The sequence below is a fragment of the Malaya genurostris genome, chromosome 1, assembly GCF_030247185.1.
Source record: "Malaya genurostris strain Urasoe2022 chromosome 1, Malgen_1.1, whole genome shotgun sequence".
NCBI lineage: Eukaryota > Metazoa > Arthropoda > Insecta > Diptera > Culicidae > Malaya > Malaya genurostris.
The window spans coordinates 111,013,310-111,032,391 of record NC_080570.1 but is presented as its reverse complement, the minus strand read 5'-3'; the positions used below and the strand labels follow the sequence as shown (position 1 = coordinate 111,032,391).

General features: G+C 33.9%; 1 protein-coding gene and 2 non-coding genes across 5 annotated transcripts in view; all 3 read right to left on the bottom strand.

The window, feature by feature from the left end:
* LOC131425397 (RING finger protein 17) overlaps window positions 1-19,082 on the bottom strand; it is a 546,443-nt gene that overhangs the window by 143,938 nt on the left and 383,423 nt on the right. The window lies entirely within an intron of this gene.
* On the bottom strand, window positions 4,661-4,732 carry Trnap-agg (transfer RNA proline (anticodon AGG)). Its single transcript has one exon. It is a non-coding gene; the product is annotated as a tRNA-Pro (tRNA).
* On the bottom strand, window positions 5,740-5,822 carry Trnal-cag (transfer RNA leucine (anticodon CAG)). Its single transcript has one exon. It is a non-coding gene; the product is annotated as a tRNA-Leu (tRNA).

Here is a 19,082-nt window from a genome sequence, read left to right as displayed (position 1 = left end):
CAAATAATCTGAAAATTTGCTGTAATGTTTGAAAATTATCTTATGCATATTTTAAATAACATTCCGATGATTATCATTAAAGAGAACAGACTGTTGTTTTTACAGAAATAGGTGTACATACAGAAATACAAATGCACGTTTCGCCATTAAAATGCAGTTCGTTATTGAAATACTGTTTTAGTTATTAAGTTGATTTAGAATATACATACTTTGGACCCAGAGTCGTTCCAATTGTGCGCATCGAGTTTCTCTCCTACTTGTTTAACCTACCTACAGATTATCATTTTTCATTGGTGAAATTTCGAAAATTACCTGAAAAATAAAAATAGAATTCGTTAAAGTCTTGTTAAAAGTCAAATGTTTGTTGGATATGAAATATCTTATAATCAGGGTTTTTTCGCAGTTATAGGAATATTATAGTGAGCTCATCTCCAGTAGAGCATAAGATAATGACTTGAAGACTTTTTTTTGGTAGTTGTTAAATTACATCCTGAATTACGTTTACCTTGAGGTAAATTCTAAGACACATTAAAATTGAATTTGTTATAAACTTCATTGAATAAACCTTGCTCACCATCCATAACAAATTTAATTTGAAGTATGAAACTATTATCATCATTAAACCAACAAATTACCAAAGATTTAAAGGGGTTGTTGAAACTGGTCGGCGGAGAAGATCACAACTCTCGGTTGATTTTTCAGAAGGCCGTAAGAGCAAGTGATAGTTTCTCTTTGTTTACTTTCATTTTATTTTGTTTGAAAGTTGAAAGTTTCGGGTATCATTTTATCTGTTAATGTTTGTTTGGTATATTTAGGCGGCCGGCTTTCTTCTGTGTCCCACATATATACTACTTATTTATATCTATTTGAAATATACTTTCGTTAATAACTCCTAAAGATTTTTGTATACCCTAAAAACACCGTTTAATTCGGTGATGTTAGTGATGGTAGGTGTTAAAGAAAAAACAAAGACGAGGTTCTATGCCAACAAAAAATCTCAATGATTTGCATGCTAATACCAACTCCAATCCAAATGCCAAATTGAAATTGTGGCTTGTTACAAATATTTTTGTTTATTATAGTATTACATACTGAACAGAGCAGCCAGATAAATTTGATAAAAAAAACTACAAGGATCAGCCCCATGGGGTTGTTCGAGCCATTGATGTGGAACAAGGCAACCAAAATATCTAATGATCTACAATCAAACAGTTCAATAAATCGTTACACTTTTCCGCAATTGCACGAGAATCTGCCTAGATTGATCTTGATTAGGAACCAACACTGAACATTGTTTGTTTTATAGCCGACGAAATTACACCAATATCCCAAATGTATGCAATTATATCTTTGTACATACCTGCGATACGATTTTGATATTAAAGCTTTTCTTCGCTAAGCTTGTGTTCAAGTTTTGTATGCAAGAAATTATTTTTATAGCGTTAAGTTTCTCTACCATTCTACTATTCCGGTTGAAGCGATAAACTTTTTATCATTATCAATCGAGTTCATCTTATATAAATTAGAAATTAACCTTAAGCACTCAAAATTTACCCTGGGGTAGATGTCAATTTCTCAGGCGAAACGACATTACATGGAATTTCATCCGAACTTGCATGACACAAGATCAGAGCATACCAATTAAAGCTTCAAATCGTTTTATGGCACTTTTTGTCTTGCTATCTAGCTACAACCTACCTCTAGCATGCTACGCGTAGGACTGAAACGTTAGCTTTAATTTTGCTTCTATTTATAGATTTGCTTCGCTTTCGCATCGATTGACCAATCAGAGCGATGCTTTTTCTTTGATATATCGCTTACTCCTTCAAAACCGTCGTTTATGGAAGGGAAATCCAATATGCCGGAGATTTTTAGCAGACAAAATAGGACACTGCTCGCTACTAATCAAAATTTAAATAAGTTATAATTGAAAATATGTGGCTTGATACATTCAAATCGAATCGTAGAAATATTTCCAATCAAATAATGAAATAATATTAATAATTGATACAAAATATACTGAGCTGTAAGTATTTAAAACCTGACCACATTTCTACGTGTATTTTTGCTTGAGTTTCTAATTTGCACCCCTATATACAAAATAAAGATGTGTTCCACATCAAAAAACTTTAGACACATCGTTAAAAAATTCTGGGACTGACGCAGAAATTACGTTTGTAATGTCAAACTATCATTATAAAATTTTCTAGATTTGACATGTGTAAAATTTTCACGTCAATCGGATCACAAACAAAAAAATCTACTGACGTATGATTGACGTCACTTTTACATTTGTGAAAAACGGAATAAAACGAATGAAACATTGCCCAACAATTGCTTACCATGAGTTACCCGCACTCTGTTCCATCAAAAACAACAATTAGCCGAAGATATTATGATTTTAAATGTGATCATGCTGAATTCCATAAATCCGGAAAATATAAAGCAAGTTTTGAAAATCGAGATAGATGATAGCAAAATCAAAGTTCGTAAGATTGCTTAGATGATTAGCACATCAACTGAAAGGTATTTTGATGATTTTACACGAAAATCTTGACATGAAAAAAGACTTTTCCCAAAGAATGTCGCGTCCGGTGAACGCGCTACTTAGCACTATTTTAGGACCAAAAAATGAATTTCTTGCATCTGTATGTGACAGTAGACAAAACATGGATCCATAATTTTACTCCGGATTCGAATCAGTTAGCGAAGTGGTGGCAGGTCCGAATAATCGGAAAACGAAACATGCAGCTGAAAAAATCAGGGCATCTGTTTTTTCTTGGATGCTCGATGTATCGACTGTCTTGAAAAGAGAAAAACCATCAATAGTGACTATTTTATTGAACTTTTCATGCATATAAAGTGCAAAATCTTAAAAAGCGGCAAACAAAGAAAAAAAAAACATCTTTTTTTTTTTTTTTTTTTTTTTTAAATAACTATTTATTGGAATATGAGTTAAAATTAAATTATTAAGATTTAAATTGGGTGTTCAGCCACAAGTGGTGACTTTTCAGCCCTGTTAAATATATATATGATTTGGTTATTACCATGAAGACATCATTTGCTTCCGCAATTCTGAGATTTTTGTGTAGGGAAAATTCTAAACCTACTTGTATTGTGTAATGGGGAAAAGGAACTTATATACTAACTTACTAACTAATACAGAGAGCGAATCGATTCAATTGAAGATTGCATCGATTTTTGTCGGAATTTACTTATAATATTATGTGACATTACATCTAATGGTTCTATATTTGTGAGTCTGTGTAACTCATTTGTACTAAACCAGGGAGGACGCTTCAGAATCATTTTCAGAATTTTATTCTGAATCCTTTGAAGCGTTTTCTTCCTGGTGGAACAACAGCTTGACCAAATTGGTACCGCATAAAGCATGGCTGGTCTGAAAATTTGTTTATAAATTAACAATTTGTTTTTTAGACAGAGCTTAGAATTTCTGTTTATAAGAGGATATAAACATTTAATATAAAAAAAACATCTTTCACCAAGACAATGGACCGTGCCACAAGTCGAAAACAATGGCCAAATTGAACGAACTTAGCTTCTATCTGCACCACATTCTCCTGATGTTGCCCTCAGCGAATACTGGTCGTGTGCCTCAAAAGCGACTACTGGCTATTTGCCTCAAAAGCCTCAAAAAGATGTTCCAGCGGAAAATGATTAGGCTCGAACGAGAAAGTTATTGCTCCAATTGAAGTCTATTTAAAAAAAATAAAAACAAATAACTCTAAAAGCATGTCAAGTTAGAAAAACGGCGGAACGATTGTATTGCACTTGGAAGTTGATGAAAAATATTATTTTGCACCATAAATGTTGTTTTTCATGTTAGTCCCGATTAGTTGAAGTAGATAATTCATAGTAACATCTTATGATGTTTATATCCAGATTGTTCTTTACAAGCGTATTAGATGAATTGTTGACAATGAACAGTTGATAAAAATATTCATGTATATTGCTAGACGATTCAAATAAATCTAAAGAAAATTGTAACTTTAAAATAAAAGATTTATAAGTGTAAGTGCGTATGGAGTTTGGCAAAGTTTACACTTGGGTTGAATAGTTATATATTCTACAAAAGTGGGGGTTAAAAGGGTACTCAGGTTGGTCCTTTCTCAGGGTTTTAGGTAAATTGTAGTTGAAAAATTAAACACATTTTGTTGGTAGTACAACTGAAGAGTAAAGTCAAAAGTTGAATTATTAAATTATATCAAAAATTTTCAGAGTTATAGTCCCTCCTCCGGAATGTGTTTTTGGCAGAAGTTCGCGCTGAACACTCGCCAACTTTTGAACGTCTCGGTCTCTCAACATTTTTTTACAATGAAAAACCATGTGGCCAAAAAAATCTACTTGTAAGTGTTCTAAACTTTGAACAACAGTTCATTCCTCGGCACCTTAAAGGTTGTGTACCGGTTTCAAGATTCATTAGACGACTCTACAACTCTTACATTCACGATAATCTGTAAGCTATCGTGAATCAAATAACCCATTTGATAAACAATTTGGCAATCCAATCTACCAAAAATTATGTATTTTTATTTCGCAAAAAAAGTTCTCGCACTATTTCTATCTAGTACTGATTTAGCGGCATTACGGCAATTTACAACCAATTGACGAAGCAAAAAGACAAAAAAAAATCAAGTGTGGGCTCGTCCGGGATTTGAACCCGGGACCTCTCGCACCCTAAGCGAAAATCATACCCCTAGACCAACGAGCCCGTTGAGAGAACAGATCAAAATAGCACAACGAATTTGGCGAGAGCAAAGTTTACTGTCATACACTATGATACTATATATTTATAACAACGCATGCGCAGAGTAGCAAATTCAATCTGAGGAGCATCAGCGAGATTCTCTCATTTTTACTGTTCTCGTTTTTCTCCTACTATTTTATAGTGTTGGTATAGTTCCATGCCGCCAAAGCCCGCTATGCTACGTGGTGGTGGGATGTAAACAAAATAATGGAAGTCTATTACTACACTAATCTATGCGAATGGTCGACTTACAGGCGTATTACTTTGCTTTAAATGTCTATCTTACGGCGATATTATTTATGATTTGCTAGTACTGACATGTCTTATACCTGTAAAGTTGATACAAGCTAGCCAGGCTTATTGTACAGCGTTAAATTTGCATCGATAACTGCTTACTCTATACTCATGAACAATCGAAAATAGGATGCGCCTGGAATATCACAATCAACTTTCGTTCAAGAATTTAGCCACCTCTTAAATTGAACACATCTACAATGAAATGACAATTTATAACCGACATTCACAGCCATTTACATGTGCTTTGATTTGATAATCGACAGAAGAACACTATATTGTAGACGTGTTGTTATTACAGTTGGAATTAGAATCTAAAATTCGAGTTAGTATAGGGTTTCTGTGCCAAAAAAGAGCTAAACATTCGATTTCATCACATTATTTTACAGATTATTCAGTCTACAATCATCAGATAGCGTTGAAATCTGTTCCAAAATCTCCCAGTTCTAGTAATATCATTCTTATTCAACGAAGCGAACATTTTGTTCTTACCCTTTGAGTCTATGATTTGTAAACTAAAAGCAAAGCATCTTTAATATCTGAATTAAAATAGTGATTTTTATCAGCTTGATGAGCTTCACTAATAATCCGTCAATAGACACGGAGTCTTCTTGTTACAATAGTATTCTTACTAAAGTATTAAAAAATTTGATCATGATGCAAGATAAAAAATACATTGTCAGAAGTGGGATTCGAACCCACGCCTTCAGAGAAGACTACGACCTGAACGTAGCGCCTTAGACCACTCGGCCATCCTGACTTGTCTGTTACAGAGATCTTAACATCATACTTCAGTGGCAACGTCTTCATAAATATGATTTCTCATTATTTTTAATGTGCATTGAGAGATGTTACAGTCACTGCTTGATATGTTCTAGCCCTTTATTATTCACTACGACTATTCAGAAAGTCTCAATTGTGATTTGCTGCAACCAACGAAGTAATTCTTTATGTTTTATCGGAAGCATAATTTTGAAATTTATTTATATTTATTAGATGATTTGTTTCTGGGCATCTTTTCACGCGGGTACAAAATTGAGCTGCACATGTAGGTACTCGTTAATTCTCTCGCAAATGTAGGAAAAAAGAAAAATGCTGCATGAGCTAAAAATAGCACTAGCAAGTTTATTTCTGTCTCTGTGGAATGGGATGAGAAGCCGATGGTGTGTGTTCTAGGGATGTGCATTTGATTTTGATAAATGATTTGGCAGTTGTGAAATCACTTAACGGATGATTATTATTATTTCAATGTTCTGATTTTTGTTTTTCACAACAAAAAATTTTTACGGTTCTTCTGTAATAGATAAACTACATTTTCAAATGAAAAAAGCAGCTTATTGAACGAAAGTTTATATAACAATTGTGAGTTCAATTAGGAACCTCGTGCATATACCACTATTAAATCATCTGAAATCAACCATTGATAAAAACAAAATATTTTTGATCCTCGTTTTAAAATTTTAATATGTGATCTGGTCTGCAAAAGCGGTGTCTACGTGCGAAAAAAGGTTTTAAGAAGAGCGTAGTTAAGGGAACGCTTACTTTGACTCTCTGTCACCTGTTTTTAGGCCAACTTTATTCATTTTTTAATCATTACAAAAGACTATCTGTTTCAAAATGGATGGGAAAATTTCGATTTACATTTATCCAATAAAAGTTGGAATCAATTCATAAAAATGAGAATTCGAATTTTAGACATTCAATTGCAACTTTTAGTAAAGTTCCCCAATATAGAATTTATCAAATCATCTTCAAAACATTCGTTCATTTCACAGAAATATTAACATGCTTGAAATATTTGACACTCAAAGCTAATCACAAAGCAAACACCTTTGTTTGATACAATTTGAAAAGAATTTTTTTTCATGTTTTAAGAACAAAAAAACCGATAAAATATTTTTTACTGCTATGCACTGATGAGTCAAAGACGAAACGTAAACATATTTGATTATAAGACCATTTAATTTAAAAGTTGATTAGTGATTAAAACGGATTAGATTAAAATTGTGGTATATCTTTATCTTTTTCTCGTTATGTTCCTATACATTCCATTTCTCATTGGAAATAAAGCATAAAATAAGTGCAAATATTTTTCCTAGGAACTTTCCTCAAAATTTCAATAACGGGATTGACATTGACAAAGAAAATATGTTCCTGAAAATCAAAGTTTATCCTGAAGTGCGTAAAGTGAAGTTAAAACATGCTCGGAAATAATTATAAATTGAACGATTCACTACACAGCATGGATCGGTTCTCGCATTTCTTCAAATCCGACAATTTCTCCTATTTTTAATACTGAAATCCGGAGACGGAGGGCAAGGTATTATATCCAATTCTATTCGGTTTGTTGAGATCCGAAAAATATTGAATGTGCATGGGTATATGTGTGAGTGAAAGAGTAAAAATGTACTCCTAATTTTACTGGTCATGGAAGGGCCGATTCCCATAAGCTTTGATTCAAATGAAATAGGATCCAAACTAAAGTTCTCATTTTAGTCAGTACCCAAACTAAGATTTCAATGGTAGTATATGGAGCATTGATTTTTTTAAATGTCCGATTTAGGATTCTAAAGTTTTGGATAGACAATTCCTATTAAATTAATTTTGATTCTCGACGCAACAAAAGGGTAGCATCGTAATAAAGTGACACAACTGATTCGGTTAGTAGGCCTTGACGATTGGTAATTGACTGAAGTTCTATTTGCCACATTCGTAACACAACGCAAAAGAGTAAAATCTGAAAATATTTGCTTGCTATTGACGCCTTTGGTTTTTGATGCCCGTAACTGAGTCATATTAATTTAAAATTACTGTTCAAGGAGTTCACTTGTGTGAAAGTGGTATTTCGAACGCTTTTTTTTTTGGAAATTCTGTTAGGTGAAGTAATTCAAAAAGTAGAATAAGTTTGATGTTATTTGGAAGGTTGGCGCTTTTAATATACTAGCAAATTTTCCCAATCGTGTGATTCGAAGGCTTATAGTCATTAAGAGCGTTGGAAGTTGTCGCATCAAATTGAAATATCGAATTGTAGGCATGATTCGGCTCGAATCAGTTATCTAAAACAAAAAAATGAAATGGTAGTATGATAATAATAATAATATTAATAATAATAAAACTTTCAGCTATCAGTCAGTAAAAACTTCAAGACATTCTGAAAATTTTTTAAAATCTACCCTAACAAAATGGTTTAAAACGCGTTTAAAGTTTGGAAACAACAAATTTTTATATTGCAGACTCACATTTAATCTGCAATACACGAATTCATGAAAATGTTATTCAATTATTCTGTGATATCAAGAATATTATATAAACTTTAAATAACTGTTTAATGAGTTAAATAGAATTTTCCAAAGGATCCTATAATAAAAGTCATATTTATGTGACAGACATCATTGCATTAACAGGTGGACTGAAACATTCTTTCGAAAATAGTAGCTGGTGAACCAACAATACCGACTCCCGGATATTTCTGAAGTTTAAATAAGCATCAAAATCTGTATCATCCATCGAAAGGAGGTTTGGAAAATTTTTCGCAAATTACAAATTATTACAGACGATTTGCAATAGACAATCGAAACTTAGTTAAGAATTAATTTTAAGTTATCAAAAGCGATTAAAGCAGTAAAAGTACCTAAAATTATCTTACCGAAAAATTTTCATTTATAGCATTGCTGACGAATCGCTATAGAAATGGAGGACAAGCGACGAGGATATTTTAAAACGTTTCAATGAGCAGCTTTACTCGTTATCGAACGAAGACTTTTGAGAAACCCTTTCATTTACCCTTCCAGACACTTTTGGTTTTTAGTGAATATCGTATGCTGTGAACTGAAGCTTCGAAAATCGATAATAACAGAAAATGATTTGTTGGTGTTCGAATCTGTAGTAGTGTCAATTTTTAAAGAGGTTCTGGGGTGTAATTACTTCGATATATTGGACCTTATTACCGTTCTCACTTCCACTTTCACATTCACTTCACTTACATGTCACTTCACTTGTCTCCACCTATTACCAGTATCACGTATAGTGAAGTGATCACTGTGGTGGAAAAAACGAATTGTTTTAACAAAATGTTGGTGGCGTGATGTTTATTATGACATCAAGTTCATCCAAATAATTACTTTTGCCTTTGAAGCGACTTCCGTACTGAGGACCTAAACTCACTTCACTCGATTTTCACCGTGTAGTGATACCGATAATAAGGGTCATTATATTTTAGACACTCTCTATAGCCAAACATCCCAAATTTGCATTATATTGATGAATGAATGAGAATTGAAATTCGACTGATTTTCCCTGCAGACGTTATTCTGGTTTCTTCTAGTCGTAGAGGACGAGTGACTTTGACATTGATACTCTCTTTTGTTGCAATGAGAGACGAAAATGTTTCGTCTCCATTCGTTTGTTTTAGAGACGATCATTTACGAATGAGACGCTTAAAAACGAATATGATACTGTTGGATTGAGTTATTTCATTGAGAATGCGAGAATCCAAAAAAAATTTCAAAAAATTAAAAAAAATGTTCCGTAATTTGCTAGAAAATATTTGAAGAAATGATATAGAATTATTTTCGAGGATACACGCAACCGAGAAGTTGGTAGAAAAGGGGGAGAGACGATGTGCGACCAGGCATAGTTAGTCGCGAATAAAAACATTGTGCGACTTTTTCTCGAAACTAATATTTTTCAACAGGGTGTCACTCGTATTCTAAAACTATTGCACGTATCAACACGAACCAGAACGCATTTTACTCGTTTGATGTTTCTCCATGGTCGGAACTACAACCAAAAATATTCATTGTCATTTAAAAAAGTTATTAACAATATAAAGTTCCGGAAAATTGTCAAAAATCGAAAAATGGTCACCATTTTGTTTTTTCCCGGTTAAATTTTTTCATTCTAGTTCCGACCGTAGCCAATTCCATGCAGAATATGGAACTGTTTTGCTGCTTGTTTTTCGATAATTGGTTTCGAAAATATGGTGACACTCACCAAAAAATCGAACAAGTTCGAGTTGCTGTTTTCAAATCCACCATATTGAAAAAATAAAAAGAATTGTTTTTTTGTGAAGTTAATATATGTACTTTTATCTGAAAAAAGTATAATTTTTAAATATTGTTCGAACAATATTGAAAAAAAAACACAATTTGGGAGGAAACCGGCCTTAAGCCTTAGACGTGACTTTTTAGATGCAAAAAGACGATATTTTGGAATAGTTGAACGAAAAAACTAAAAATAATGAGTGATGAGTCAAAGATGAAACGTAAAAATAATAAAAACGGTTATGTGCCCTAGCACAAAATATGACTAACCCCTAAATAACCAAACCTGCATCGACCAGAAATAGTCGAAAACACGTTTTCGTTCGGCACTTCAGAAAAGACATTGCACTCCGTTGCAAAACAAAAAGTGTTCTGTAAATAGCAGAAACTTTACGTCTGCTTAGCGGTTTAAATTGAACTGCCGAGTTTAGCACTAAGCAGTTCAATTTGAACTGCTCTGCACTCATGAGTCAAAGACGAAACGTAAAAAATAAAAGAAATTTTAAAAATTAAATCAAAATCAATTTCAACTACGCAAAAACCGAAATTTTAACAAAAATCGCATTAATACAAAAATTGACAAAAAAAAAGTGAAAAATAAATGATGTCAGATGTCTTTTTTTTAATTATTTTTTTATACCCGGCTTTAACACAGTTGCGATCGTTCACCGGGTTCGTCAGATGTCTTAGAAACATCGAGATTTCGGTGATATTTTCAAAAAAAAATGCATAACTTCGAAAATTCTAGGAATGCATACAAAAAATCGAATTGCGTAAGCGAAACTTGATGATGTTATTATAATTGCATGCCAGCAAAACTTGAACATAAGTTTGGTGTTAAGTGGATAAATAAGGAAATCCAGGACACTAGCAAGATCTATTAACAGACATTCAAGTCCTTTTCAAACGGGGGAGAAAAGAATGGCATTAAAAACCGCATAACTTTGAAAAATATCGCTTTAAAAAACCGCATAACTTCGAAAATTCCTATTGAAAAGACGCAACACAAAAGAAATAAAATTCATGAAACGTTGAGATCTGGTCTTAAATTTTGCTTTTATAAAATATTAGCTTTGGGACTAACTTTGGAAAATCGCACTAAAAATCACATAATTTCGAAAAATCCATAAAAAATTGCAAAAGTAAGGAAAAAAAATCCATGAAACTTGGAGATCTGGTATTATGTTTTTTTTTTATGAATATCAACTTCGGGATGAACCGCTTTAAAAAATCGCATGAAACCGCAAATTTGTGTGAAAAAAAAAACCGCAGAACTTTCAAAAATCGCATTATAAAACCGCATAACTCGAAAATTCCGTTTGAAAAAAAAAAACACAAAACGAATGAAACTTTGTTGTTTTGTCAAATATGGTGTTCGCACAACTGCACAATATTCTTTCACAATTTTCAAAAACCTCTACGTACCTCTGTGGAGATAACTATCGAGAATATTTTGTAAAATTTTTGAATCGATTGGTAAAGATTTACTTGACTTATGTTTCCGGCCGTCAAAAATACAGCACTTTCGCGGAAATGCCACCAAGCCGCCATTTTGTTTTTCAATTTTTAAAACTGATAATTTTTTTGTACTTAAATATGCATATTAAAAAGTGCTTTATACAAAATTCGGAATACTCCATTTTTTGGATCCCGAAATAATAATTCCCTGAAAAGTCCTTTTCTTTTTGTCTACAGTGGTGTAATCCCCTTAAATGTACTGTATTTCAATTTGTACTGTATTTTTACACTGAAATGTACTGTATTTTTTACACTAAAAATTAATACAGAATTTTAAATCTTTAACGCATCGAATTTTTATTTGTGGTAGTACAAAACGTCAGAAAAGTGAACAGTGACAACACGTAGCAAATGTGATTTTTTTCATTATTCATTCCTGTTCAGAGAGCGTCACAACAATTTAGCGAAATTTTGATGATTGAAAAAAAAGAAAAATGTCTCAACCAAGAACAATTATACGCTTGTCAAAAAATGTTTGATGAATAATTCGTGCATTTTTTTAGTTTTTGTCGAACTTAAAAACGCCCTAAAAGGGAAATAAAAAAAAGAGAATCTGAATATAAATCATTTGATAATTATTTGCTTTTGACGATTTGTCTTTTTAAGGCGTAGAGCCGTATTGAACTAGTTTAACATTTGATCAGTATCTAACGAGAAAAACCGATTTGAAAAATGATATACGAATACAACCGTGTTATGAAAACCGCAAAAACACTACCGCAGAGACGGGATCCGAACCCGTAGCTAGGCTCATATCCGGGGATATCGTTTAGCCAATTAAGCTACCCTGCATGGGAAACACACGAAAACACACGACTAATGCAGGGCTAAAACAACTGGCGGAGAGGTTGCTATAGAGAAATGACTACAAATGAACACCGTGGCGCCCGAGGACAACTGAACATGTTCGGTTCTTTTGTTCAATTAGACTGTTTGTTCGGGTGTTTCACATGCAGGACAGTTTAATTGGCAAAACGATTCACACGGATATTAGCTAACGACGTGTTCGAGTTCCGTCTCTTCGGTGGTTTTCTCTTGGTTTTCATTACATAGTTGTATTCGCATGTCATTTTTTCAATCTGTTTCCCTCGTAAGATGCAGATCGAATTTATTTGCTTTTGTTTTTTATTCACTATTTTTAGAAAAATGCATACCGTAAAATGCACTTTTTATTCAAAGTCGATGTACTGTGTTTTCTTGATTCTTACGCCAAATGTACTGTTTTTATCAAAAAACAAAAATATACGAGCGTTAGTTATACTAGATGATTCTCAAGTAAACTTTTTCGTTTTCGTTCAAGAGTAAAAGAAATATTACTTTAAAAAATATCACAGCATTATACATTCGGTATGGCTTACATGTTCTCTGTAAATTAACAACAAGTTTAGTTTTATTGTGTTTATGATTAAAAAATATTATTTCAAATAATTACTGCTGGATTATAGGGTGATTCATAATTTGAGTCTCCTACTGAACAGTTAGTAAAGGTTTTGCAAACTTTTCTATTTATTTCAGAAACAGAATGCAGTTGGAAAACTAAAAAAACTGCGAAACTCGAAAGATTTTTCGACGAGTAACGGGAAGTATTTGGTGCGTTTTCTGTAATCAATCAAATTTCTAACCCTTCACATTGAACTTGTTTTGTTGTCTTCGATTTCAAGCATCCAATTCAACAGGGATTCGTATTCTGTGTTCCAGACAGATGTATCCGACCAGAATTGCACCGGTCGTAACAAATGAAAATAATACAAGCAAATACTTGCAATCAAAATAATTACGTTAATGCAGATGATCGGACGGCCGCATAGAGGAAAACCTACGGTCATCCCTCATGACTGGAAACCGTTGTCTAACTACAACAAGATTTCGCACTTTAAGTTTATTGAACTTATTTATTCCGAGCACATTCGATTGGTTCCTGGACAGCGTGGCAGCTTCATTCACACTTTACTTGAGATTGTGTTATTGTTCAATCACTGGTTCAAACCGAAGAGGCTCTTCTTCTTATTCTCTTTCGGCCAGAAGGTCCCCGCAGGGAAGCAGACGAAAGAAAATGTTTAAATAATATTTTTCCAATCACAATTCCGGAGGAACAGACTGCCGACCACTAACTCTTCCGTTCGCTTGTCAGCAGCATCAGGCGATCGAATTAGATAGAATACACTTTTCAGTTCCGATTTTCCCCGACCTCCAACACCAACATTCGGTAGATTTCTTTAATTGAGATTCTCGTCCCTGATGGCCCATGTCTATTGCTCGAGTTTTGGAATCGAATTAAATCACTGCATTAGGACGAAAGTGTGTTTGGAAATAAAATTTAGAACCTCTCAATCGACTCGAAAAAATACTGATGGAACTTTCCTGAACAAAGAGAACCTGTCAAGATCCAACAGTAGAAAAAGAAATATGACGAAATCACTTTTTATCACTCTCAGGGAATGAAACATTATGCAGTGAAAGAAGAAGAAAAAGAAGAAGAAAAAAAGCAAGAGCAAACGAGAATTAGCATTTCACTTCGGAAGATGGGTTTTCCCAGCGGAGAAAACAGCGCTAGGAAATTAGTCTAATGAGGGTGAATTTTTTTAACACGAACGAAAGTGAGTCATGCCAACGAGAACAACGAAATTGGGAATATGTCAAAATGCACCGAAAGTTGAGTCTATTCACAAAGAAAGAAGAAAATAAAGAAAGAAAAACGACTGCATCGATAAAGACAAGTGGACTCAAACATCATAGAGAAGTGCAGCGACGGACGACGTTCCATCGGTTGACGGACGGACGGACGGACGGGCACTTTCTCCATTGCAGCAATCAAATGCATTACGGCAGCAGCGGAATTCGGTCGCCGAAAAAAAAAGAAATAGACACCAAAGCAAAGAAAGGTTTGTAATTCCTTAAATTAGCACGTTAAATGCGGGAGCCGCAATTGCTGTGTAAATTGGCTCATTTTGAAAAATTCTTATTGCTCACAACACAATCTGGTTCGAGGTAACTGATTTTGACAAATGACGTTCTGATTGGTCATTTAAGGGGAGGTGCTTCAGATTTGGTTGAAAATACATCCGAATTAGACATTTTTTTGTTGGAGAACGAATCGGCACAAGAACTTCCTGCTTAAATTGTCAAATTTATTTATTATTTTCCAATACAGGAGTTCAAAATGGCGGCTATCATCAACCTCTTCACTCGAAACATCAACACACTAATTTGCATATTACTCGGTTCACAATCAACGAAAAAGAAAAATAACACACCTCTCAATAAGTCGTGAAACTGACACACAGATGGCGCTAGCATTGTCAAATCCATATGGTGTTTATGAAGTACCAACTTGCAAAAGACCATATGTGTGAAATTTCATGACAATTCGATTAGTCAGGGAAAGTGAAGCTACATTTGTCATTTCAAAAACAATGGATTTAAAACATTTCCGAGTGTTAATGTACCGTTGCTTCTTTATGAAAAAAATACTGAACTGACTTTGAAGGTGTAATTCGGACTTTGCTCCATCGAAAGGAAGCATTTGTCATTGGTTACCTGAATTTAAACGTGGTCGTTCAGAAACCGATAATGGTGAACGTTCTGGTCGTCAAATTGAGGTGGTTACTCCAAAAACCATAAAAAAATCTAGAAATTGAGTGAGATAGCTGAGGCCGAAAAGAATCCAAACGATCATCATCTCAGTAGACTGTAGTCGGACCACGTACGAAACGTCCAAAGCCATAACAGACAGCTGAGACAGTATATTGGGATGCACATGGTATAATCTTCATCAACTATCTTGAGAAAGGAAAAACAATCAATAGCGAATACTACATAGCGTTTTTCGATCGTTTGAAAATCAAAGAAACCGAGCTGATATTATTTTTTACGTTTCGTTTTTGACTCATCAGTGCAGAGCAGTTCAAATTGAACTGCTTAGTGCTAAACTCGGCAGTTCAATTTGAACCGCTAAGCAGACGTAAAATTTCTGCTACTAAAAAATAAAAACGGTTATGTACCCTAGCACAAAATTTGACTAACCCCTAAATGACCAAACCTGCATCGGCCAGAGATAGTCGAAAACACGTTTTCGTTCGGCACGTCAGAAAAGACATTGCACTCCGTCGCAAAACAAAAAGTGTTCTGTAAGTAGCAGAAACTTTACGTCTGCTTAGCGGTTCAAATTGAACTGCCGAGTTTAGCACTAAGCAGTTCAATTTAAACTGCTCTGCACTGATGAGTCAAAGACGAAACGTAAAAAAGTAATAAAAACAGTTATGTGCCCTAGCACAAAATTTGGCTAACCCCTAAATGACCGATCTGATATGTCAAAGAAAACAAAACTGTATCACCAAGACAATACACCGATTCACAAGTCGATGACAACGATGGTTTAAACTGAACGAATTACACTTCGAATTGTTTCCTCACCAATTTTGAGGAAAAATGATTGAAGAAATGATTATATTCTCGATCAGATGCACATAAGAAAATCATAACACAAGTATATCAACAGTTGATATGTATAATAATTAGTGCTATTTTGAGATATTTCACAAATGAAAACAGTTGAACAATAAAACTTATGATAACAATATAATAACAAAAACAAGTATGATGTTTTATTTTCATTTGCAAGACTCATGATAATGTTCATTAATTGGAAAAATGAGTGCTTCCGTTGCTTCATATCGAAATATAATGATCAGAATTTCAAAGAACTAAAAGAAGAAACTAGATCACTAAATAAATTACTCATTTAATGAAAGAAATCATTCAACAATTTTGGATTGAAACGATGCTAAAAGCTGGCTGTAATATAGTTTTTCTGTGTTAAATTTGTTATCTAATTTATTACAACTATTGTTATAAATTTCTACTTTCGGACTTCTGTAGTTATATCAAATTCAATAATAATTGTGATACAAACTTTTCAAAATCTGTTACGATTTTGTTCCCTCTAGAGTCTTTTTTGTTATGATTTTTGTTATTTTAACACCTTACCAGCCGAAAATATTAAAAAATTTGTTGCAAAATATTTCTGAAATAAATTATTTCAGTTGTTATAATTCTGCTATTACCATCTGATCGGGTTGCTCTTGAAGGAGATTACGTTTATTAAAAAAATGAATTTTTGGAAAAAAAGTGTTTATCTTAGCTAGTCACACGACTTATTGAGTGATGTGTTAAATGTGCAATACATCTGTTATAGTGACGCTAAAGTTCGATGCGATTGCGCATCTATTTCCCTTTTGTCCTTTGAGACAATATATTGAACAGTTAAAATCGTTGAGATAGAGTAAAAATACGAACGGTTCTAAATGGTTGCCTTGAGGAACTCTAGAGTGGACAGTAAATGGTACTGGTACACAATCTCTGTTTTTCACGGGCATTTTACGATCGGTTAGAAATGACAGGAACCAACAAAAAATGAACCAGTAAATCCTAATCTATCGACCATTGAATTTCACAAACCTGTAGTGACCGAAAGCTTTGGAGCCTCAAAAAATGAAATTTGAGTCAAATTGGATCGTAGAAAGGGGACCCGAATGGTGGTAGTCAATGTTTTCCGATATCGGGAAATTACCAAAGAAGGGATATGAACTATTACCAAAGGAGGGATATAAAATTTACGAAATCGACCAAATAGCTTTAAAGACAGATCTTTATAAATGCATGAAACGTCAGATTATATTTTTTCGATTTGGCTGGTTTATGAAATTCGATAGTCATCAATTCTCCAAAAGCACCAAGGGAGAAAATACCAGAAAATTTCCGTTCAATCCCTTTGGTGCTTTTCAAGTTAATTATTATGAGCTGCTCCAGCTGGATGAAACCAACACTGGTGACGTTTCCAAGGGACAGATGATGCGTTCGAACAGAGCATTGCACGAAAAGCAACCGTCACAACAAAGTCATTTTACTTCATGACAACGTAAGACCCAATGTTTCGAAAATTTCGAGAATATAATATACAAACAATCCAATTTCGAGAATATAATTTACAAACATTTGAGGAAATAGTCAAACGTCGACTGGTTTTTTTGTCTCTATCTGAAAATTTCCGGTCATCCACAATATTGACACTGTAAAACAAATTTTGAGAACGAGTTATGAATTGTCAAGTTATTTGAATTTTTATATAATAAGTACTCTATTGTTCATGGAACTTAACGATAGAAAATCCTCCTTGGGAAGGTTGAAACCACGATAACCCTCTCCCCTCTCCCTTCCTGCGCACGGTAGATTTTCTAAAAGCAACTCAGTGACTGAAAAAATCACTTCCGACATTTCTTTCAAGAAACAAGCATACACAAAATTCTGAGGCTCGTTGTTCACAAGTGAATTTTTGAGTCAGCGAAACTTTGATGACGAATTTCCACCTACAGAAATGTCACTGAAGAGACAATCGAAAGGGAGAAGAGTGTCCGATGATATTTCGATGCTGAGTTTGTATATGTATATGCACTCACTTTTTTCGGAGATGGTCTACTTGTCCCATAGCCTTCTATTGAATTTCATTCAGATCCAACTTCCGGTTCCGGAGATATGAGGTGATATGCACCAACAGAATGGAAATAATATGCACTACTTTTTTTTAGAGATAGCTGAACCGTTGTTTTTCATAAACTTAGATTCAAATGAAACGAATTGGATCCGACCTTCGGTTCCGGAGTTACAGGGCAATATGTGGAAATCAAGAAAAAATGAGTATGCAATTATCTCGGAAATGGCGTAACCGATTTGCACAAACTAAGATTCAAATGAGCTTTTTTAGAGATGACTGAATCGATTTTAACAAACTCAGATTCAAATGAAAAGTCTTACAATCTCATAGCCTGATATTGAAGTTCAATTGGATCCGACCTTCGGTTCCGGAGTTACAGGGCAATATGTGGAAATCAAGAAAAAATGAGTATGCAATTATCTCGGAAATGGCGTAACCGATTTGCACAAACTAAGATTCAAATGAAGAGGTTTTATAGTTTTTTTTTTAAATCTGGAACATTTCATCCGAATTCGTCTTTCGGTTTTCGAACTAACGTGCGAAAAGTGGAAAATTTTCAATTTCAGGAGTATTTTTTCACAAATGATGGTAATAACAGGTACAAATCCCATAAAGCTGGCTGATAAATTCTTCTAGTTTGCAGAACATGTTAGTTTGTGGGCTCCCATTTCCTGTTAAAAAAATTTCCAAAAGTAGAACTCACTTCTATTTAATAGCGATATTTGAACCGATTTTCACAAATCCTAATTTGAATTAAAGCTCGCATTGTCTCCAAAGCTACTGTAGAATTTCATCCGGTTCCGCAATTACAGAACGACGAGTGTCCGCCATATAAAATGACAATACAAAACCGGTACGCAACACAACACGCCTTTACGAACGATGCATACAACTTCGCTTTGTTTGTGATTACTAGAAAGAAAACGAAACGGTTACGAATGTTTGCTACTGGTATACGATTTTGGCAAAA